The following is a 456-nucleotide window of genomic DNA, read 5'->3' on the forward strand; positions in this document are numbered from 1 at the left end:
TTTCATTTTCCCCTTCCCCATTCCTTTATTGTAAATAAAGTAACTGGTGTATGTGCACAAGCATATTGCTTTTTTTTTTTTAACTAAATGGCCAATGGTATGTTTTGATCGACATCAAATGGAGATGGAATGGGGAAAAATACTGGTTCTGTGAAGATACCCCCTTTTCTCCATTAGTGGCATGCTCATCAGCTCTTATCTTTATATTCCAGTAAGTTATTTTGCTCTCACTGTTTAACAAAAAAAGAACAACATAAAAATTCTTGCATACCTTGTTTGATTGGAGAATCTTAATGTTTTTCATTTATCACTGTAAAACCAAGGATAATTTTATAACTTTTTTGTACATAGCTGTTACATGTAGGGCAGTCTGTCTTTAAGTAGGGATAAATTATTCTAAAAGAAATTAATCCTAGATAGTTTTCCCTTCAAGTCAAGCATCTTGTTGTTTAAATA

General features: G+C 31.8%; 1 pseudogene; it reads left to right on the forward strand.

Moving 5' to 3' along the window:
* LOC137750421 (small ubiquitin-related modifier 2 pseudogene) overlaps nt 1–249 on the forward strand; it is a 790-nt pseudogene extending 541 nt beyond the window's left edge.
* The last annotated feature ends 207 nt before the right edge of the window (nt 250–456 follow it).

The sequence above is a fragment of the Eschrichtius robustus genome, chromosome 16, assembly GCF_028021215.1.
Source record: "Eschrichtius robustus isolate mEscRob2 chromosome 16, mEscRob2.pri, whole genome shotgun sequence".
NCBI lineage: Eukaryota > Metazoa > Chordata > Mammalia > Artiodactyla > Eschrichtiidae > Eschrichtius > Eschrichtius robustus.